Source organism: Strix aluco, chromosome 4 (genome assembly GCF_031877795.1).
Source record: "Strix aluco isolate bStrAlu1 chromosome 4, bStrAlu1.hap1, whole genome shotgun sequence".
NCBI lineage: Eukaryota > Metazoa > Chordata > Aves > Strigiformes > Strigidae > Strix > Strix aluco.
Genome location: NC_133934.1, coordinates 11,577,295 through 11,597,325, shown reverse-complemented (window position 1 = coordinate 11,597,325; position 20,031 = coordinate 11,577,295). Strand labels below are relative to the sequence as shown.

Below are 20,031 nucleotides of genomic sequence, written 5' to 3'. Positions count from 1 at the left end.
CACCTGCCCCCGTGAGCGGGCAGTGTCCGCGGCCGCGGACTGTGCCGCCGGTGGAGGGGAGGGCAGCCGGCACGGGAGGGCGGGGGACCCTCGTCTACAGGGTCTCCGGAGGCCCGGTTGGTGTCATTTAACCTTTTCCTATATGTATGTGCATATACATATATACGCCTTTTTATTTATAGATGTGTGCTATGCCTGTATAGTTTGTTTGGGAAGACGGCCAGCCCACGCCCATGGAAGAGGGGCCCCTCCACGCCGCCCCCTCTCCCACCGCCCCGGGCAGGGAGGCAGCGGCGATGCGCTGCCCGCTCCAGCCCCCAGCCCATGGCTCCTGGCGTTCCCCCTCCGCAGCCCGGCTTTTTTGTTATTATTCCTGTTGTAAGTCCACTTCATGGAAAGGCGTAGAGCCACCCTCCGCCTGTCCCCTTTTGCTGAGCCTGCTGGATCCACCCGCCTCGGGACAGGGACCTCCAGCAACCCCAAAAACTCCCCCTCGCTGGAGGGCTCCGGCGCAGGAGAGTTATCCTCTGCCTTTTCCCTTGGGACCAGGCGGACCAGGGCTGTAGAGGGACGAATCCATCCAGAGTGCCCGTCGGAGACCCGTGGAGGTTTGGGTGAGTACAGGGGTGCCCCTCCCATGTTCACCTGCGGGTCAGCTCTCTCCTCCTGCTCTGCTCTGCCTCCTCTGCCGGGATATCCCTGTTTATTCCCCTTTACGGTGCTCCTGGACAAGCACCCCCTTTCCCAAGCCCCGCCCCCCCGCCCGCTTTGGAACGGAGGCCCCGGTTCTGCCCGACGGGAGTGTCCGTCCGGCGGGGCCGGGGTGCAGCCGGGTGCGGAGCCGGCCTCCCCGGCACGAAGCGGTCCCGCTCCCTTTCCCGGGGTGGCGGTGGGGACCTCTGAGGTCAGGGCCTATTAAAGAAAGCAAAAAAAAAAAAAGAAAGGAAAATAAAGGAAAAATTCCAGTTCCAAAGACTCCAGAAAGATGCAAACTGCCAGAGCTCTGAAATGGACTCTGGAAAAGCAGGAATGTGCAGGGGCATGTTCGGCTGTCGGTCTTACCTGGGCAGAGACCGAGGAGCGATCTGGTGAATTGTAAACCGGGCGAAAGGGCCATTTGTCACTTGTTGCACGGGAGTGATGGTAACGAACATTGCTTTTATCATCTGCGCATCTTGGTGCGTGTTGCTGGGTAGCAAATATGAGTTTGACCAGTATGTCTTAAGCATCCATAAACTATCAGCTCTGTTTGACTGGCAGACTCAGAAAATACATGTATGCTTTCCGGAATAAAGAGAAAAATGCGGACCCTGGTTACTTCTATACATTTCATATACAATGTACAAACGATATGCGTATATACCCTACCCATATTTTATAAAGTGTTCCTACAGTGTGGTCATGCAACTCATGGAATATTATTTGCTTTCCACTTAGAAATAGTATAATAAAATCAATAAGAGTAAATTTATTCTTGCTTTTTTCCCCCCATATTTCTTCAACACAACGTATAACTGTTTGGTGTGCAGTAATGCTGAACTGTGTTTGTGAAGAGGCGTGTATACTCAGACATATTCCTGAAACACAAAATCAGGATGAGTGTAATTCTATACCTGCAAATACACTTGTACGTACATGTCCGTGTGTATAGGGTATTTCTTTAAGCTTTTATATTGCTATAGTGACATGACTGCTAACGCTTAATACTCTTTGTGCCTGTTATGATGAAGAGGAGAAAAAGGGCGTGTGTTTACTGGATGTCTCCCTGCAGGACTCCGTGTCGGGAGCAGAATAAGCAGACAGTGACGGTATTTTCGTAATTTAATGTCAGAAAGACATCCTGGGCCCCTGCCCTAGCACCTTTCGGTGTCATTTGCCCCGGGGGTAACGCGGGGAGGGGGTTCCCCTTGTGCCGAGGGCACTGCCATCACCCCGGGCTAGCCCTCCCGTCGGACAAGGGCCGTGTCGGCGCGGCTCCCGGGCCGTCTCCGGAGGGGCTCAGGGTGGCCGCGGCGAGGCAGAACCTCTCCTTCCCCCACCGCCTTCTCTCCCAGAGCCATGTCTTTGTAAACCTTTATTTTTTTACAGGCTGCTGAGCGGAGAGGCTTTCCCTGGGCAGCAAGCTCCTGCCTGCCCGCCTCCGGGTCAGAAGGGATTTCCCCGTGTTTTCGGCAGGCGCAGCTGTGAGACCGGCTTTAGACTACAGGTGTGGGCCCCTATTTTTTTCCATCTCTGTCTCTATTTCTTTCCCAGGGACACTGTTTTTCTCCGACGCTTTGGAGACCTCCAGATCCGGGGCAGCGCCGGGAGGTGCTGTGGCCTGCGGCCCTGGCGCCGCTGCCGGTGGGGTCCCTCCCGCTGAGCCGTCCTGGCTCCCAGTCCGTGCTCATCACCGGCGTGGGATGCCCGTGGGCTGTCCCCGCCGTCCCCACCTCCGACGACTCCTGAGCCTTTGACAGGGTTTACTCGACGTGGGTGCAAAGCGCGGCCGGCTGCCACTCAGGGGGCAGGGAGGAGCGGGGATTTGGGGCCGGGCTCCGCAGGGAATCAACAGCCGGAGGGCTACATTTGGGGCCGAAACCGTGTTTGCGAGTGTGACAAGGGCCTCCAGTGAGCCACGGGGATGCCGGGCCAGGCTGTCCCGCCGCTGCCCTGACGCCTCCCGTACAGGCTGCAAGCGGGCCTGCCTGCAATGTGAATGCAATTACCCCGACGGTGTTTGATGTCTCCCCTTGCTCCCCCCTGCCCCAGCACTGCCTCGATGTGTCGTAAAATAGAAATGAAATGAAATGAAATGAAATGAAATGAAATGAAATGAAATGAAATGAAATGAAATGAAATGAAATGAAATGAAAGACAGGCTTTAGCTCTCGCTACCTAACCTCTGCTCCTGTGTGCTGCTCAGGGCCCGCGGGACGTTTGGAGCCCGGACCTTTGCAGGAGGCGTTTAACCCCCAGATCTGCGGGCAGAGCCGGCTCCTGGCAAGGGGAGCCGTCTCTCGTTCTCCATGCCAAAAAAGTGGCGCTGAACAGATCGCTCAGTTCCTATCGCCCTCCCGACAGATCACAACGGCAGCGCTGAGGGTAAGGAAATTCTTGGGCAACATCTACCTCTGGTTGATATATTGAGATAGATATATATAGTTATATACTTATAAATAAAATTAGTTTTTCAGCCAGACTCGGTTTAGCTATAAAAATAAAGCAAATAAAGACCATATTCTCATCTTCAGTAAACAGTCGGGAGCCACCAAAACGCAAAAGCAGACACTCGGAACAAGCGTTTGTTTTTCGGGTCCAACGCTCCTTTAGAGGAGCAGAGGTGGTGGTGGGATGGTTTGGGTGTCTACTTAAAAAAGAAAACCAACCACCATAAAATAAAAGATCAACCAGAAGATGGTTGTACTGCCTCTAAACCTCAGTATAACATCTCCCTCTTCCTCGTCCTCCTCCCAGGGAGTGCTGGGGAAATTGCTCAGCTCCCGGGGGAGCCGCCCAAACCTCTCCCGTCGGGGCACCTCCCATCCCTGCATGGAGTTCACCAGGTCTCTGCTCCGGCTCCGCCACCGTCAAAAAGTCGCGGATGCGGAGCAGGACCCGGGGGAGGGAGGTGACATCCCTTTGGGCCTTGCTGGGACAAAGGAGGGAGAGTTTCAGAGGGGTGTCCGAGCCAGCCCGAGCCCCCCCCCCCCCGCCTGGGTGAGGGTCTTGTGCGCATCTCACGGGGATACCCCCTTTTGGGTGGCCTTTCGGGCAGGGAACCCGCAAAGGACAAGGACAACACGGCAGTAGACACCCCACCCCACCCCTTTTATTTTTATTTTTTTTTTTTTCTGCAGGTAGAAAATTCTAAAACCCTTCAAATGTGGGTTAAATAACACTTAAGTAGCAACACTGTGTGGAATTCCTTTCTGAATTTGCAGTAAATTTTAAGGGCTCCCCGAAGATGGGAAAAAAGAGAAACTGATAATTCTGGGGAGGGATTTTTCAGTAAATTATCTTTATAAACCCAACCCTACTGAACTGTTCACCGTCAGTGATGTTGGCAGAGAACTTTTCCCCTTTCAAGGACGCTGCACAACCCATGCTGGTTCCCATGAATGTGTTCATTATTCACAGATAGTCACTAAATGCTTTGGAAGGAAACTTCCAGCCCGTAGCACGTCCTGACTGTCTGTGATGCCTATTTATTCCTCGTTATAAATGTCACACAACTGGGAGCATGAATACCATCGCTTAAGTGCTATTTCTTTGCTAAGTGAGGGGTATTTTAACCCATGATAAATTATCAAACTGGGGAATATCCTTGGGTATGTGAATATATTAACGAAGAAAACACTTTGAGAATGATTTTGGGGAATATCTATCGCCATGTATTAAAATTCCAGAGCCCTTTCGGAAATATTTATTGTCTGACTGGAGATGGGGAGAGAAAATGGATCATCAGCAAATTATATGACATCTTTTAAAAAAAGGTAGTCCCTACAGAAATGAGCTAGCAATTATAATACAGTCCTGTTGTAAAGTGACTTTTCCAGAAAAGTCTTTGGTATTGACTTCCTGACAAAATTTTAACTTTTTTTTTTCTTTTTCTTTTTTTTTTTTTTTTGTATGTACAGTGAGAGAATGCATGATTTTAGTGGTACTGGTTAGGGTCAGCCACAGGAGAATTATGGAGGTCATGTGAAATAGGTGCCAATAAAGCTTTTATTATTGTTATACAGACAAAAGAGCATTATGGAAAGAGATCCTTACCAGACTTAACCATGGATATTTTGTTCTGTTAACAATCAAGTTGGAAAATACAGAGACACAGTAAAAAAAGAGTGACTTTTCAAAGCTATTGAACATTAACTTATTATCCATAAGACTTTTGGAATTATTTTCCCTCAAAAAATGAAGGTCTCCTGAAATGAAACATTGCACACAACTATTTATTTTGCCTAAAACAAAAGATCTAGGGGGAAAAAATGCACTGTCACAATAGAATATAACTATTTAAATTTTGAAATAACATTTAACATTTTATTTTTGTGTTATAGAAGATAAGAAAATCAAACTATTTTTAACTAACAAGGTAGACTATCTCTAGTTTGTATGTACTTACAGTTTGAATCTGAAGATTTTCTGCCAGAACTTGAGGATTCTGAAATAGAATTTCATTGCAGTGGTGTTCTCCTTCCCTCATGCAATCTTGAATGATTTCAGTGGTGCATTAAGCCATTGTCAAGGACTGTAATGAACTTCTCCATGTGTTGTTATATTGGATTCTTAGATCAATCTTCAAAACAAGTTGGAACTTAGTAAATTTAGTAAAAACTCATACCTTCTTAAATCTGATTGACTCAGGAGTTTTAGATTAATTCCAGGACAGAGCCAAATTCAATCAAAGAAAGTATTAAGAACTTACAGTACAAAACATCCTTTGTATTTTTACAGTTGTGTAAAAGGAAAATTGATGCATGGATCAAAGCTACCCCCAAATAACATTAACATTGGGATAAAAATTATACTAGCTTTTTCACTTTGATAGTAAAATGACTCAAATTGTGTGTACTCTAAGGGAAGGGCTCAGGAAAACTTGTGAAAATTACATGGAGCTTTATTATTTTAAAAAACCACCTGTATTTGTGAGTTATATTAATAAGAAGCAAGTGAGCTCTGCATAGATAGAAGACAGAAAACATCACCTTTCCACTGACCTGTAATTCATTTATCATAACAGAGGACAACATAGCAAGCTTTAAAGCTGCCATTAGATCAAGGAAAGTATTTTTCATTGTCATGTAAAAATGATACTTTTGCAAATCATATTTGAGTGAGGCATACAGATTTCCCAAAAAATCCCCTCTACCACCAATGATATATATACAAATTTAAACCCATGAATTTTTGAGTGAGTTCAGAAATAATCTTTATAGAAATCAATGCGTAGTTAGAGTTTATGTGAGTCATTAAAATCTGGGGATGAATGTAACTTTCAAATGGTTCTGTAATGTATTAGAAATGGTTTTGCAATGCTCCAGCATATGTGGAGATACATATCTGGAGATATATACAGTTACATACATGCGAATATGTTTATTATGGTATACAAAAATTACATTTTCACATAGCATGAAAGTAGTGTTGAAATGCCTTGAGAAAGGACTGGACCTAGTCAAAATTAATATTGTAATGAACTCAGATCCTAATGTAAATCCATGGAAACCCCAAATGCATTCACTTTCTTGTTCTGAATTATTTTGTTATCAAGTCTGATTAGTCCTAGAAAAGCCTGAAGCAGTAGGAAGGCTGGGTCAAACACTGAGTGAACTCAGTGGTAAAGCTCTGTTTGCTTTCTCTCGGCAAGCAGCACTGAGATGTGCTATCTTCCCCGGCATCTCAGTGGGGCTCGGCAGGAAACCCAACCATATCAGCTCCTTCTCATAAGATTCCCCTTTGACTTCACAAACTCCTTGAGTTGTGTTAGGATGGTGCGAGCCAGTTCCCACAGTAATTCCTTATGAAACCTGAACACCGCAGCCCACATTCTGCCCTTGTGAGGACATGAGAAGTCAACCCAGAAATTTACACAGGCCTCTGGCTATGAATAATAAAATCTGTACTGCAGTTATCTGAAGTTAGAGTGATAAGTGGACTTGCTGCAGGAAAATTTCCATATCACACTTTGTAAATCCACATCTTACCCAGAAGAAGCTAAAGTCTTGATTTCAATGGAGACAGTACTGGGGAGATGGGCAAGGAGAGATGAAAGTGCACCTTTGTTGTGCATCACAGGGCTATGTCCTACCAACTAAGTAGGAAGAGGTGCCAATGTCCCTTTTATCTCATTCTCTAAGGCAAAGTTCTCCTCCCATATCCACTGGGGAGAATTAATCAAACTAAGTGGAGATTTCTAAGTCTAACCTTTTCATCCCGTGCTCCTCTTAAAGACAAAGCATATCTAGCTAATATTGTCCGCATATTCAGGGGGTAACTGTCATATAAGAAAAGTCAGATGAATCACTTTGCGTATCTCCTTCCAACTGTCTGGTCTTGGGGAGGCTTTCTTGCCACTTCATGACAATACACACCATGCTGCAGATGGGTGAAGGGCAGCTCTACAGAGAAGATGCAATTAACTGAATTTTGTAAGGGGAAGGCACTCGGTTGGAGATGGGACTGCTCTCTTTAATGAGCATACTATAATGGTGTGGCCTCTCTGCTTCAAGTCATGGCTGACTTAGTCTTCCCTTATCCTGCTCAAATGCTTCATATGACTTGGCCTTCTTGTCTGGGTGTGTATAGGCAAGTCAAAAGGATCATGGCACAGGCTTAGGCAAATGCCTGTTCATAGTCTTCACTGTAAACTTACTCCCTGGCAGATTTTGGCTTATCAGTCCCCTTCCAGACCATGTTGGGGCATTTATAGGATAATAAAGTCCATGGATTGCTCCCGGTAGGTATCAGACCACCCTGTTTTGGAGTGGAAGATCATGTAGTCTGCAGAGCCAAGCATATAGGACTAGAGGATGAGGCCAGCATGGATCCAACCTGAAGCACCCAAAACCCCATCATTCATCTGGCAAGGGACAGCAGTTTCCTCAGATAGTAGGAAGAAAAGGTGACCTGTCACCATGGTGTGCAGTTATGGTAGTTTGGGAGGGTGATATGTGTTTTGCAAAGGGGAGTACCTCTTGCCTACACGTCCTTCTCTCCCCAGCCAGCATCCTTGCAAAAGCCTGGCAAACACCGGCCCTTTAGCGGTATTTATAGTTATATCTCTATCTGATGAGCCACTCTAAAAAGTAGGCTAACTCAAAACATACCACATAGCTGCTTGGAAATGCAGACGTGAAGGGATATCTGGTTCTAATATACAGATCACCTTATGGTGTGGCAGGTTTCAGTTTCCACAATAGAGAGTGCATTTGTGCTAGGAGTGATTTAAGCCATTTGGGACCTTCAAAAGCAGAAACCCTTCATGAACCTTATTGGAAATGACTACACTTGGTGAAAAAAAAAGGAAAAGAAACTAGAGGGGTGATCCAAGATCACACACATCTAAAGAGTAGAAAGGTGGAAAGGAAGCCTTTTCCAAAATGTTGCTCTTTCTCACAGAAAATTCCTAAGTTGAGTGTGAGAGAAGTATCTCCATTCTTTTGTTGAGCTATGAAGTACTGCTAACGCTGATGGAACTGACATCTTATTGCAAAAAGCCATGAAGTACTGCTAACGCTGATGGAACTGACATCTTATTGCAAAAAGCCATCAGGTTTAGTTCAAAACAGTCAGTTTATTAAGTATTAGTGGTATTGGCCGTCATCTTTTCTTTTGCATTTTCATTTTTGTGTTTCTCCTTTTGTTGAGAGAGGCAATGAGGAGGACAGCAAAGCAGGTTTTTCCTTTCAGATACACCTGGTGGATTTGAGCTCTGATATTTCTCTTTCCCTCACTGCACGGAAATCCCTTAGGAAGAGCAAAATATCAGCATAAAGATCGGCAGTGCAGATTGGAAAAAAGGATTTTGCCCTTGGGTCCAAATTCTGGAATGTTTTCTGCAGATCACAGACTCCATAAAACATATGTACTTAATAAATAAGCAAACAAGGCTTGTGCTTGAATAGGGCTTCCAGGCAGTAAAGGAGAACAACATTTAGCAAGTTGGGGTTGGTGGGGTTGACACTTACATCCCTTGTATCCCAGAGTCGCTTTTTTACAAATGTCTACTGTTCTTCTTCACACCAACAGTTCTGTTGAGGTACACAAGAGGAACATTTTGTAAGCTTATTCCAGGTGATCTGAAATGGTACTTCCTCACAGAGCTGACTCCTCATGCAGAAAACGGAGGGAATATGTCTACCTTGTCAAATAAGTAAACCAGATGAGCTAAGAAGGCATTCCCTCATTCACATCTACTGTCTCACTGCCTGCACAGGTCAGCAGGGAAAAAAACAGAGGGGAAGTAGCTGGAACGACGCCAACACTCCCAGCTTTTGGCACCCCTCTGCAGCGGGAACTCGGGGTCTTTTTGCATCCCTCTGCTCTGGAGCTGTCAGCAGGTAACATGCTCTGTCGTATATCTTAGAGCTGCTGAAACAATTTGTGCTCTGTCTCCACCTTTTGCAGAGCTCGCCTGACCCTGCCTTGCTCCTTGCTTAGGGTGAGGCGGTTTCAACCCCCTCAGCAGCCCCGATGGGTCGTCCAGGCTTGGTCAGGCCTAAAAAGCTGTCCTCTTACATTTAGCAAGAGAGAAACATGTCCACCATCTGCTTGCAATTGCTCTCTAAGATGCCGAGCGTAGTCTTTGCTTTTGCGTGTCTCCTGAACATTTGACAGTCAGGACATTCAGAGTGAGTGAGATCTTATCTGTACTTTTTGGTTGTCAGACCAAAGGCCCAAACACTGCCAGGTCTCCACAGGGTTCAGCGGGGATGGAGGACATGTGCGTTAAACAAGGTGGCTGTCCACAGCAGCAGTCACATGTTTCCACAGCGCCATGATCCCCACTTGGGGCAGGAGCCAGCCAGAAGTTAGATGTTCAGTCTGATAGATTTATCTTGACGACTTCTGTGTGGAGGGGCAAGAGGGGCACCTGCAGAAGGTGACCCATCTCCCCTCCCCGTGCACCCCTACTTGGTAGGGATGAACACTACTGCAAGTGCTGCCAAAAGTCTCTGTAGAGGACGATGATATTAAACCAAACACCTAACTTTTAGCTGTTTGAGGCTGGTTGAAATGAAGCCTACCTCTGTTTCTTCATTTTCTGGCTGCTTCTAGCTTGTCTAGCTGGAATAATCCTTTCCCCTTCCTCCATTTGTGCCTTTTAGTGTGAAGAACAACAGAAGCAGACTAAGGACCTGACTCATCACTCCATCTTTTGCTTATCCTTAAAAATATATGCATATAGCCTCAAAACTATGCCATACAAAGGTGCATGACAACCATTCCCTTACATAAAATGGCAAGTTTTGCGGGACTGTAGCCAGATTATTACATGGTACAGTGAAGTCAAATTCAAGTTCAGCTGAGGATAAAAAACACAGTGTTTGCTTAGACTTCTTGTTATTTTAGTCCACAGGGATAAAAAACAATTGATTCATCTGGAGCTCTTCATTTCCAGCATAATTTTAATTGTTTTATTAAGCACAACAATGTTATTATTCTGAGTTAACTGTGTTTGGTTATGTGTATCTTAACCTTGCGTTCAATTCAGAAAAAAAATAACGGACAATGAAATATTTCCTTGGACTTTGTGATGGTCAGTGAAGTCTTGTGGACACCTCTGGGATAAACAGTGGATTAAAAAGAGACTTTTATTCTGAGTCAGAAACAGCAAGCATCTTTTTGTCTGATGTTTGGTTCTTGCTTTCTGTCCTGTACTGATATTCCCAGTGTTCCTACATAGGGGTTTTCCCTTTTTGATATATCTGCTAAGGTCCGTTTAAAAAAATCTGAAATCCACTGAGATTTGGTTCAAAAAAACCCCCAAAACCTTAGCCTTATGAGGTACAAATTTAAGTGTGGATTATCTTTCAGAAACCTGAGTCTGGGGAATCTGAACTTCTTTCCATAAGGACCAAATCTACAGTTTGCATGAGACATGGGAAGGATTAATTGGGATTTAATCAGCACTTGCATCCTGTTGATCCTAAGTAACCCTCAGTGTTGTTTACAGAGCTTTGGGAGCCTTGTTGACACCTAATGAAGACCTATAGATTCTTTAGATCCAATTTAAATTCAGATTACTATTCCAGATTAGATTACTACTACCAATTTTGCAAACACTAATAAATCCTAAAGGTATTATCTGTACATAATCAGAAATTAAGCAGGATATGTGGGCACAGACTATTTAGAATTCTACCATAACCAGCATGTTTAAGAAAACAAGTATAAAAATCCTAAAGTTGTCTTTCACACAGGCTGAATCTGGGGAAATTATTAGTTGGCATGTGAGTTTATATGGCTTTTGTTTAGCAAGAGTAGTTTGGATCTGAATGAGATCTGAGGAAAGTAATCCGAAATCTGTGCGTTCCCTGAGTTGGGAATTTTCTAAGTGTCTGGATCTGACCTATTTCAAGACAGTGGTCTTTGACCATAGGCCACACGGTCTTTGTTCTGGGCTTGACTTATTTCTATTCTGCAGTCTTATCTGATGTTTCTGCCAGGTGCACATTTAGCCAGACTTCCTTGGTATGAAACAGCACACTTGTGAAACAGTAAATGAGAAAATATTTTTGCTAGCAGGAATCAGCATTTTGCATCTTTTCCTTGTGTAAATAAAGTCAACAAAAAAAGTGTCTGATGGCTCTGCACTTATTTTGAAAGAGATTAAAATATTTCTTTTACTTTTTTTCTCCCTTTAGTTTTCTTATGCTGGATTGCGCTATCAGGGTGTTTTATCTGCTTTCAAAATGTGTGCCTGTATTTACTTGCATGGAAGAAAATGCAAATATTAATGTAAACGAAACATAGGTGAAAATAAGGTGACGTAGAAGAACAACCTTGACGATGTGTAGATAGGTCCGATGTGTAGATGTGTTTAATCGCTTAAATACCAGGGCAGAAAGCTACCTCACTGTCAGCTTAACTGAAGACCAAATGGGCCTTATCGCAGTGCCACCTCGAGGCCAAATCCCTCCCCTGACCAAGCACAGACTTCTGCAAAAAAAAAAAAAACCCGGACCGAGGGTTGTCTTTTTCTCATTTCCCTCACTAAAAGTTTAGTCAAAGGTGAGGTCCGTGGTGTTAAACGGCTTCAAAACGGTCCTGGTACTTCAGAGCCCATCGGGATGATCACGGATGTTGCGAGAGCATAGTGCATGTAACCGATCTCAAACAAAAAATGATTGCTGTGGTCTAAATGGATTAAGATTTTTCCTAGCAGTTCTGTACTGTGTAATCCAAATGCATAATAAACTTAGATCTGTACTTTTGCCAAGTTGTAATTTATAAATAAAAGGATTCAGAGCAAGCCAATTTTCCTATTTAGTTTTAATAGCTAATACTCTGAAAACCTCAAGGCTAATTAAACTGTACATTGTCCTGCTGCATTTAATTATTCAGATATTGATCTAACATCTTAACACACAAGGCAAAACAGTGACATATTTTATATTTGGAAATGGAAAAAATAGGAAGCAGACCTGGTTTAAAAATGATTTAGCAGTTAATAACTGAACTCAAAGAACAGTTTTTCCAAGTGTTGATTTTTTCATGGGCCACACAGTCTTTCTGTCTATTGAAAAAAGAAGAAAAATGAAAAAAGACAAAAAGTAAAAAAACCCTACAGAATTTTGTAAAAAAGCCTGCCTCAAATTTCACATCTAGCTGAAAAAATCCTACACAGTACGTTGCCAAAACCACATGTCTGTACAAAGATGAAGACAAGTCATTTGACTGGGAAAGTCAGAGGAATTCGGTGTTCAAGTTCTGACCCTACCTGAGACAACTTCTGACCTTGAACTAATAAATATTTAGCCTGCCTTGTTGCATCACTGCCTAAAAACTGAGCCTCATGTTTCTTTCTTTTACTGTTGTCTTAATTTAGGTCACCATCTTTCTGATATGGGACTTGGCCTTACTGGGTGCTTAACCTTGGATCTAAAAAAGAAGCCCCACCACAACACAGAACAAACTATTCCCCATGGACAACCAATAAGGTTCTGCTGAAAGAATGAGTTTGTGTTCCTCCTTAGGTTCTTCTTTTTTTTCCCCTTTTAATGGCTTGGAAACATCACCACATTCTTGGGAAGCATTCTCGTGACTTCTTTGGAAAAGCTATTTTTCTCTCTCCCAACCAGAATCTGTGGGGCCTTTGGAGAATGAGAATCACAGATGTTTTGGGTCCGCTGGCATCTCTTTCATTTTTATTGCTACACAAAGCAGAAGAACAGAACCTGGGTTATTTGGAGAGGAAATCATCTGTAATTTAGCTATTTACAGCTAGCCTAGACACTCTAAACTGCACAAAAACATCTGAACCTAGCACACAGTCTGTCCTCCACAGGACACATTTATCAGATGCACTGTGCCCTAAAAGTGCCTACTACCCTCCACCGACTGCGAGAAGAGCCCACGGTGACTAGCTGAGGTACATGTGTCCAGAATATAGTGAGGTTGCTTAAATGTGACTACTTAGTGCCCTTTGATATTCCCAAAGACAATCAATATATTTGCATAGGACTTCAAGTATGCACGGGACCTCTGGGAGACCCCCATGGTGCCAGAGCAGGACCCCTGAATGCTATATGGCTCAGGTGACAATAGACACATCGCTTTGGCAACTGATTCCCACCTGCAAAAACAATGAGAAAAATGCCATCATTAATGTCTGTATTTTGTTCAGAGGACACACTGAAAAGCAGTGATTCATCAAATCATAGGCAACTATTCACTCTGGATTTGATTCTGCCCACTGGATTAAGCCCTGTGGCCAGAAGCTCCCTGGGTGAGGAGGGCTCATGTTCCTGCTATGAATCAAGAAAGAAAACAGCCATCATAGAGCAATTCAGTTGCATTAGCTGTCTATTTCCAGTACTTCTAGTGACACTTAGAAGGCCACCTTGAACTTGGTTCTGGGGCAAAAGTAAGAAAGATAATGAAATTACCAGAAGAAAATAAGCAGCACAGACATGCTCCTATGCAAACCTATACTGCTGGCCCAGCTCTGAGAACTTCTTCAGACAGGGCAGCACAGACCAGGGACTTTGAGGGGAGAGGCAAAGCCAAAGCTGGTGACTGTGAGGGAGCACAGGAGATGGCAACAGGCTGTAGGAAGCATTTCCTATGCCTTAATCCATGTCAAGGTTGCACGTCAACTCAAGACTGTGACCCTACAAGCTGTTAAGATCCTACGGCTGGTCATTAGATAGTGCTGGGATAATATTTTTCTTGGGAGGAAGTAAATTTAAAGTTCTAAAAAGCAACATGTATTTCAGTACAATGGCTCAGCAGGGGGTTGACTTAAAGCCTGCCGTTTGGGAGACACCCACTTTTTGCAACATGCAGCATGCTTTGCTTTGCATCAGGAGCAAATATGGCTTTCCCCTTAACTGGATCTAGCACAGGTTATAGGTAGAATATATATACAGGAAAGATGCAAAATAACATACGGCATATGGTCATTATTGCACAATTCACTGGCTGGTAACTCGGTATGCTGCGCCTCCAATTTACAGTAACTGACACCAGATAATACAGTTGGGATTAATCCAGGCTTTATGAAATGTTCCAAAAACTCAAAGCTAATTACTACGCTTGAGATTCCCAGATTGGCATATGGTGTTAAAAAGCATTGTGCAATTTAGGGGAAAACATAAATTCTGCAAGAACTGTATTTTGCCAGAAAGCTAGCTTTCCCCTCAGATTATTTACTGTGAATTGCAGGGAAGTGTCTTACACATGCCAGTGCATTTCTTTTTGAATCTACTAGTCCAGTTCCTGATGCCCTTTTAAAAATTACCTTATTAAAACCATCAGAAGAAAATCTGGTTCCCAGTCTGACCGAGAGAGAAGAATTCGCTGTCATAAACTATAGCAGATCACTTTGCATTCACATTAAAATCAAGCTTAATAACATTAAAGCTTGTACATAGTGGGAAATTCCACTTTAAATTCCTTCACCATCTGTTGAATAAAAATCAGCCGTATTTCCCTTTGACTTCTCTTTTCCTTAGGGCGCTCGGTGCACAGATGTGAGTGGAAAAAGGCTGTACCCAGGGTGGGGCGTCAGGAGGGTGAGCAGGAAGACTTCAGCCAGGCTGAAGTGGGGGAGTGAGATCTGCTGATAGATTTTGGGGGACTGAAATTTCACCTTACCAAAAATTGGTTTATCACAGCGAAATTATTCTAAAATTAAGTTGCTTGTTAAGCCTTTTCTCAGTACATCTCCACTGTTTAGATTTTTGAATCATTGTTAGAGCAATCTGCTGTTGCACAACTTTGGGTGAGCAGATTTTTTTTTGTAAAATACCACTTTACTGCAGCTGCTCGGGACCTTGCTTCTGCCATCTAAATAGCACCATCTTCAGGCACATTTTAAAACCCATCAACTACCTAGCGACGCCCGAGCCGTTCCTCTCCTTAGGAATGCTCTTTTTCTTGTGCTGAAATTGCGGTTCTTCTCCTGTTTTTTCCCTGGGTACTTTCAAGTCTTTAAAGTGTCTTGACACGTGTCAAAATTAGGCTATCGACTCAAAATGCGACAACCAGCCTCCTCCTAGTTGCACCCTTTATATTTGTATGATCGAAACATTCCTCAGATGGACTCTTAAATTTTCTGTAAACAGTTTCACCATAATACTCCTTTCATGCTGTTTATTTCAATTATTTCTTGTGGGTTTTTTTTTCAGTCTCCTCGATAGAAAGATCTACTTTATTTTCATTAGTAGGTTCAAACAGAATATTTCAAGTCCCTGTTTTTTTCACCTTGAAAGAGACAAAGAGATTTCCAGATCAATTGTATTTCATTATCTACTTGACTTGAATGTATGTAAGCAAAAATCTAGTTAAGTCAAAAGAAATACATGAGTTATTAGGCTCTAGCAGTTGTTTTTGTTTGATATGTAAACCAAACAAATCTGGGCTTGGTGATGTTAATATCACAAGAAAATGATACGAGAAATACTCAGTACGCTTTATAATGTAATCATAACCGCCTACTGCTCTATTCCCTAACGAAATGTCATTTGCACTGTTTGTTTATTCCTCAATTATTTTTTTTTTCTATAGTCCATAGGCAGACCAAGAGCAAAGACCTGCACAGCAGATCTGTGTCCAGTTTCTATGCAGTTTTCTGGAGCTATTGGGAGGTGGAGACAGGCCATATCGCCGACACATGGTCTTTGTGCAAGGCGGGTTGTAAAGCGACTTTAAGTTCTTTACTTAAGATGTTTAGCCTTTAAAAAACACAAAAAACTCTTTCTGTCCTTTGTTTGCCAGGTAATAAATGGAGAAAAGATGAAATTTCTCTTTCCTGCCCTCTCGTTGTAAAGAGAAGGATGATGCTTAACTTTAGGGAGGGTCTCCACATCCAGCCTTGCCTCCTCCGGCAAGTTTTCCCCGAATCCATGGGGTCCCTTCAGCTGTGGGGACTGCGTCTTGCCGCACTGGTGGGAAAACACACCTTCTCCCCGCTTTGCATCGTTAGGTAGACCACCAACGTGGTGACATTTGAGGTTTTCGTTAGTCTTTATTTGAGAAAGAAAAATTCTTCAGTACTAAAACTGCCGGATTGGCCAATTTTCAGTACATGCAGTTTTACAGCAAGAAGGTAATTTCATCTAAGAGTTCTCATCAAAATTACGGTTAACCTCTGCACGGCGGCTGGCAGCCCGTTTGAGCGTGCCTTCGGACGCCTGCACTTGTTGGACACCGCCAGAGAGTGAAACCATCACCAAATGCAAAACAGCAAAGGCCGTCGGGGCAGGCCTGGCCCGGGGTCCCGGCGTCCGCGGGGGGCGGGAGGTGCTTGGACGGGCCCCCCAGGCTCGTGTTAGCGGGGGGCGGGAAGCAAAAAGAATCTAGACAGGTAGCTCTTCAGACATCGCATTTCTCTGGAGGAAAAGGGGTTATTCCTCGCCCCTGCTTTGCCCCTCCTGGCCGCAGAGCCCCCCCCCCCCCCCCCCCCCCGGGGGACGCGAGCCGGGACGGGGCGCACGGGGCCCGGACGGGGACGCTGCTTTTCCCTGGCTGGGGGTGGGGGGGGGGGCACCGGGGTGACATGGGGAAGTGTCTCGGCTCCGGGGAGCCCCGGGCCGTGGGGAGGGCTGAGGCCGGGCGAGCCGCCCCCGAGAAGGCGGTGCAGAGCCGGGCCGGCCGGTAGCGCCGTGTCTCGTCGTCCCTTTGGCCCCGGGGGGCGAGGCTGGGGGGAAGGGGGACGCATAGGGATGAAGCCTGGCGTCCAAGCGGGGCGGCAAGACTGTCCCCCGCCCTGGGTAGGAACTGGGGCTTTTCGATGTCTTGCAGCCAAGGACAAAAATCTTCCGACTCCCCCCCCCAAACTTTCCTGTACCCTACTTCTGGGCGAGAGATCGCCTTTGTGGGTTAATTTAAGGAGATGGAAGAGGCTGCGGTACCGGCCGTGAGAGGGGGGGAAGGTGGGAAAGCACCAGGTAACGCTGGAGGAGCCGGCGGGGAGAGAGGGGCAGCGCAGAGCCCCCCACGACCCCACGACTGCAGGCTGATGCTCAGCCCAGCCCCAAACCCTCCCCGGCCACCTCTGGGGAAGGAGAATGCCACTCGTGTCTGTCTCCGTCCCGTCGATCAAGCCCGGCTCGTACGGGGGCCGTGGGTCCCGCAGCGTCACCTCCAGGCCCGGGGCCAGCTCCCGGCCACGCTCGGGGGCAGAGCAGGGGGTCCCCACTGCTGCGTCCCCACGTGCCGTGTCCTGCCCCCCCGAGCGGAGCTGCCGTCGGGTGGGAGCGCAGGACGGATCCGGGAGCCCTCCCCGACAGTCCGGCCCCGTAACGGCCCCGAGCTCCTGCAGCTCCCCCTCGCTCCCCCAGCGGCACTGGGGACCCGGAGTGCTGCGTCCGGCGTCTTCTTCTACTCCTGAGAATAAGCAGGGGCAGAGGAAAGGATTTTATTTTATTTTATTTTATTTTATTTTATTTTATTTTTGGTTTTATTTATTTTATGTTATTTTTGGTTTTATTTTAGTTTTTGTTTTATTTATTTTTGTTTATTTTTTGTTTTATTTATTTTTGTTTTTTTTTATTTTATTTTTTGAGGAAAACCCATTTTTCAAGTTAATTTCGTTTTGTCAGTCGCTCTCGGCCCTGGACCCTCGGGTTTCCCGGCCTCCCTTAGGAAGAAGCAATGAGCTGATTGCACCCCTCCCGAAGACCTTGGGGTCCCTACCACTGTCCCCGCGCGGAGCAGGGGCAAGAAGCGCCCGCGCGGTCCCGCTGGGAAAGCGGAACCAGCGCAGCCCTACGCAGCCAAGGACTTTAGCGGAGAGGCAGGGAGGGCTGGGAGACGGGGGAGTAAATTTCTGCTCTCCAAAAGCAGCTTCTCTGCCCAGCTGGGAGGTGAATTCATTCAGTGCCCAGCACCCCCGGCCGCCCGGGCCGCCCCCCGCGGCACTGCCGTCCGTGGGACACCCTCCCCGGCGGGTCCCCCGTCCCGGCCGGGGTGCAGTACCCGAGCCGCGGCTTCTGGCTGAAGAGTAACCGAGTGCCCACCAGCCGGGGTTGTTTATTCGATCGCTTCTCTTTGCCCCCGAATAAAATGATGATAATCTCGTGAATTTTGAAGGCGAATGAAGAGCAGAGCACGATGCAGGGCGAGGGGATCCTCACAGAGCCCTCCTGAAGGAGGATCTTCCCAATAATTCTACTTCAGGAATCTCTTTCCCTCCTTTGGCTTTATCCCAAAGCAGGGAGATTTTTTTGGGTTTTTTTGTTCGAGGTTTTTATTTATTTTTAGAGGTGTTGCTGTCTTTATTGGCTGTTTGGAAAATGAAAAAACAAAAAGAGAACATTTCCAGAGTAATTGGTTTCGTTCAAAAAGATTTTATACTATTTTTTTTGGCTAGGACTCCCTGGGACTGGGCCAAACAAGGTCCGGTCTTAAATTAATACACAAAAAATAGGTGACTATCCAAGATGAAAGATACATTCCCAGCTACACAGATTCCATGCAGGAAGCCCCTGAGTCCCAGCATCCCCTAATATTTTCCAGGTTTGGCTTTACGGAAGCAAAGGTCTTTTAAAACAAGTTTTGATGTTTCTCTAGTGTGCGTACCCTCAGTCATTTCCCTGCTCTGGAGCCTTGCTCAGATCCATCACATAGAAAACTTCTACTGCCTTTTCTTTTTTTTTTTTCTTTTTTTTTTCTTTTTTTTTTTTTTTGTGAAAATCAATAGCAGAACACGTATTTTTCTCCAGGAAAAGTCCCAGAGATATGCCCTGCTCTCTGCAAGACATGATAACAGCATCTGAGCATGGACACAGAACTCCCCATGAAACACCAATGACAGCTGACTTTCTGCACACACAGTTTGCAGCAGATTTTCTCCTCTCACTTCTGCACCCACACATTCATCCTCTTTCCTCACCACCGGGGCTCTGCAGAGCCCTTCTCCCGTCAAACGTGTTTGTTACTACCCCATGTTTTGTTTTATGCTGATTTACCCTGCTCTCACTGCCTTTCACATTCCTCCTCCAGATTTTTGCTGTTTCTGAACTCTGTTCTGTCCCATAATATTGTCACATTGACAACATATTTTAAATGGCAGGTTTAAATAAAATGTATAAAGGATAACCAGAATACAACATATACTAGATCCTTCCATTCTTGAAGGTGAACTCTGTCTTTTGCCCTTCTTGGAGAGCCTTCTGGAGTCTGTAAGATATTATTCTGAGTTGGTATTTAAATTATCAGGAGTCTCAAAAGTCGTATCCATATATTGCTGACAGAATTTCCTGCCCCATAGAAAACAAGCACCAAACTATAACTTCTGTAACAACAGAGATGTTAACCTGACTCTTCTGTGCCAAATCTAGAACACCACTATTGCCAAAGATTAACATTGTCTGTGCTTGCACGGCTTTATGAGATTCAAACCAAAGGTCACTTTTCGAGTAAGCTGTAACCTCTCTCTGTCTTCTGACAATGTGATATGTTGTTAATGGACCTTGGTATTAGGGAGATGCAAATCTGTTCATACTCTGAACATCTCTGAGGTTTTGCATTTTGGAGCTTTTCCAGTCCTGTAACACATTTAAGCCCCAATTTTATTACTTTCTGAAATCAATTTTGGTTGCTTGGGAACTCATTACTGTCAGTGTGAAATCTTACCTACAAAGTTCATCAGAGTGAGGAAATGCTGGAATTAACTTTGCAAATTTACTCTTTATGATCATGTTTTTGGAAAGTCAGACCTACAGGCAATTAGTGTTAAGAACACATGAAAAAATTGGAGAAGACCGAAGTCATTGCCCAGGCTTTGGTACTCCAAAATACAAACCACATGTTTTCAGGATCTAGGTTTGAACATCAGGCTGAGTTAATTCAGATCTGATCTTATATGTAATTATGGAT

At 45.0% G+C, this 20,031-nt stretch overlaps 1 long non-coding RNA gene across 1 annotated transcript; it reads left to right on the top strand.

The window, feature by feature from the left end:
• The first annotated feature begins 2,919 nt into the window (after window positions 1–2,919).
• LOC141922213 (uncharacterized) lies at window positions 2,920–9,854 on the top strand. Its single transcript, XR_012622909.1, has 3 exons — window positions 2,920–3,084; window positions 8,921–9,044; window positions 9,813–9,854. It is a non-coding gene; the product is annotated as an uncharacterized LOC141922213 (long non-coding RNA).
• The last annotated feature ends 10,177 nt before the right edge of the window (window positions 9,855–20,031 follow it).